This window comes from Saccopteryx leptura, chromosome 9, assembly GCF_036850995.1.
Source record: "Saccopteryx leptura isolate mSacLep1 chromosome 9, mSacLep1_pri_phased_curated, whole genome shotgun sequence".
Classification (NCBI taxonomy): Eukaryota; Metazoa; Chordata; class Mammalia; order Chiroptera; family Emballonuridae; genus Saccopteryx; species Saccopteryx leptura.
The window spans coordinates 15,232,432-15,235,762 of record NC_089511.1 but is presented as its reverse complement, the minus strand read 5'-3'; the positions used below and the strand labels follow the sequence as shown (position 1 = coordinate 15,235,762).

Below are 3,331 nucleotides of genomic sequence, written 5' to 3'. Positions count from 1 at the left end.
GTAATGAATCTGGAATAATTATTTATCCTTAGCTGCCTGCGTATGTGCGTGATTAGCCAGGAACTGAGATGGAGGAGTGCTACTAGGGTCATTAAAGATTCGTCACCAATGCCACCACCGGCTGAACTGGTTGAACTGGTTTAACCCGAGCATCTCATTTTAATTAGGTCGCAACAGCCGGAATGTTGCCCCAGGTAACGGTCCCGTGGTCCAAATAAGAATTTTCAGGAGGAATGAGTTAAGGGGAAGACAGAGGCTTTTATCAACTTTAGAAGAGCAACGGAAGGGAAAGAAAATGTTGCTTGTGATAGAAAAACTAGAAACACATTATAAAATTATGAAAAAGCAGCTTTCAAATCCACGAGAGAGAAAGCGCTCTGCTCTGCACTCTACGCTGATAGTGAATTTGCCATCCCTGGTGGGTGCCCCCACATCAGAGAATAATTTCCACCTCCGGACCAGAATTGCAGATGTCCATGAAACTAGGCTGGGGGGCAGCCTTGCTCACAATGACTAGAACATTCTCCCCTTGATTATCCTGGAGGTTTGAATTATTTAATAACCCAAAAGGTCAGATATCAATTCTATCGAAAGGACGTCTTCACTAACGCAGAAATCGAATGAGCTATGTCAGAAGAAAACAGTGTCCTTGTTTGGGCGGTACTTTTGACAGCTAGCTGGGTTTTTATCACGACCGTACGTAAACTGAAACTCACCTGCAGTCTCAGGCCAGTTGTTCTCAATGAAAGAATTATCAGAAGCCACAGTTTGGCAGAATGTTCAGTTTATTCCACAGACAAATTGAGAACAGAAAGAAAGGCAAACCTCTGGACCTGGGGGGAACGCGCCACTTTACTTGTGCCTTTTGTCCACATCAGAAAACCCTCCACCCATCTAACTAACCGTGTTTTCACAGCATACTCTGCACAGTGTGACCTGCTGGATACTACCATGTGCATTTAATTTATAGACAACAGCGTTCAACCTTTTCCTTCGGGACTTAGCGTACCTGAGGGAGGCTTCTGTGTGCAAACACTAAATTTCTGCAGGAGATTGTTATGTGCAGAATAAGCAGTGCCTTTTCCTCACCCTGCTTCCATTGTGCCTTCTGAAAACTGAGTGTTGATCCCTTAAGACTCCTTCCTGGCCGGCTCTGAACTATGACTAAGGCTCAATCATCAGCCATTCGGAGCTACCGCTGACCCTTTCTCCCAGGAGGGTGGGCTTCCGCGGCGGTCACCAGAATCCCACTGCCGCCCCGAGGCACCGGCTGGAACACAATTCCTGTGTGTTCGCCACGGTAAACATCTCACCCCGACAGTTGACTTATGCCTGCTTTTTAAACAATTGCAACAGATGGCTGACACTTGAACAGAATATATAATTAGCGTCGCAATCTGACACTTTGTTCTTATTTGTTCTTTCTCAAAGGGGAGAAGCTGGGCCTTATGCCACTGGAACTGATCTGTTCCCTTCATCAGAAGCAGTGTGATGGAAGTTCTTGGGCGGGATGGGCTGTGGGAGGATTCCTAATCCCACACTTTTGGGGACATTAAAAAAAAAAGCCTGGAAGGGGGTGGAGAGAGAAATTCCAGTGCTTTTTAGAAACTCACGCCTCGTGCTTGCTTTGGCGGCGCATCTACTAAAATTGGAGTGATCCAGAGAGGCTTAGAACAGCTCCTGGGCGGGGGCAACACGCACACTTGTGAAGAGTTCCCTATATTTGGTTCATGGCAGCATCGTTTACAATAGCCAAGATGTGGCAAGAGCCCTGGTGGTACCGGTAGATGAGCGAGAAAAAAGACTACAGTACATTTGCACAGTGGAATACTACTCGGCTGTCAAAAAAAAAGGTGATTTGAGCTTTTGCAACAGCGTGGATGGACCTGCAGGTTATTATGCTCAGTAATGTACGCCAGTTAGAGAAAGACAAGTACCCTATGGTTTCCCTTATATGTGAAATCTAACGAACAAAATAAACTGGCGAACAAAAGAGAAACAGAAGCATGGACAGGTGGAACAGATGGACAGCTGTCAGAGAGGAAGGGACTTGGGGGGCTGGATGAAGGAGGTGCAGGGATTAGCAAATAAAACATGTATATCTACAACACATGGACTCAGACAACAGTGGGGTGAGAGCCAGAGGGAAACGGGGGTGGGGTAGGTGGGGGTGGGTAAAGGGCGGATAAATGGGAATGAAAGAGACCTTGTTTGGGGCAATGGGCACACAATGCAGTACATAGAATGATGTTTTAATGATGTTTTATTAAGTCACACACTTGAAACCTGCATGGTTTTGTGAACCAGTGTCACCCCAATAAATTCAATCAAAAGAATAATAGGTTTTGGCCGGCTGGCTCAGTGGTAGAGCGTCGGCCTGGTGTGCAGGAGTCCTGGATTCGATTCCCGGCCAGGGCACACAGGAGAAGCACCCATCTGCTTCTCCACCCCTCCCCCTCTCCTTCCTCTCTGTCTCTCTCTTCCCCTTCCATGGCCAAGGCTCCATTGGAGCAAAGTTGGCCCGGGCGCTGAGGATGGCTCTATGGCTTCTGCCTCAGGCACTAGAATGGCCCTGGTTGCAATAGAGCAACACTCCAGATGGGCATAGAGCATCGCCCCCTGGTGGGCATGCCAGGTAGATCCCGATCGGGTGCATGCAGGAGTCTGTCTGCCTCCCCATTTCCAACTTCAGAAAAATACAACAACAACAACAAAAAGAATAATAAATGAACAAATTCAAACTCATGCAACCTTCTCGCATGTGTCCCATGTGAGGAGAGTTCTTATATGCCTTTCCTCCCATTCTGTCCATCTCTCCTCCCTTAGCCTCAATTTCTTCATCCAGGTTAGCAATCCCTAACTCACAGGCTGCCCTGAACAGTAAATGAAATAACTGCTGGGAACACCTAGCCTGGAACCCTATACATAGCAGACACTTCAAGGATATGAGTTTTTTTCAATATAGGTGAATTTAGGCAAAACTACATGACATTCGTTCTTTTTTTTTTTTTTTTTTTTTTGTATTTTTCTGAAGCTGGAAACGGGGATAGACAGTCAGACAGACTCCCGCATGCGCCCGACCGGGATCCACCCGGCACGCCCACCAGGGGGCGACGCTCTGCCCACCAGGGGGCGATGTTCTGCCCCTCAGGGGCGTCACTCTGCCGTGACCAGAGCCACTCTAGCGCCTGGGGCAGAGGCCAGGGAGCCATCCCCAGCGCCCAGGCCATCTTTGCTCCCATGGAGCCTTGGCTGCGGGAGGGGAAGAGAGAGACAGAGAGGAAAGAGAGGGGGAGGGGTGGAGAAGCAGATGGGCGCTTCTCCTGTGTGC

General features: G+C 48.3%; 1 non-coding gene across 1 annotated transcript; it reads left to right on the top strand.

The window, feature by feature from the left end:
* The first annotated feature begins 1,618 nt into the window (after positions 1-1,618).
* LOC136381628 (U6 spliceosomal RNA) lies at positions 1,619-1,725 on the top strand. The gene has a single exon (XR_010747117.1). It is a non-coding gene; the product is annotated as a U6 spliceosomal RNA (small nuclear RNA).
* Positions 1,726-3,331: the final 1,606 nt, after the last annotated feature.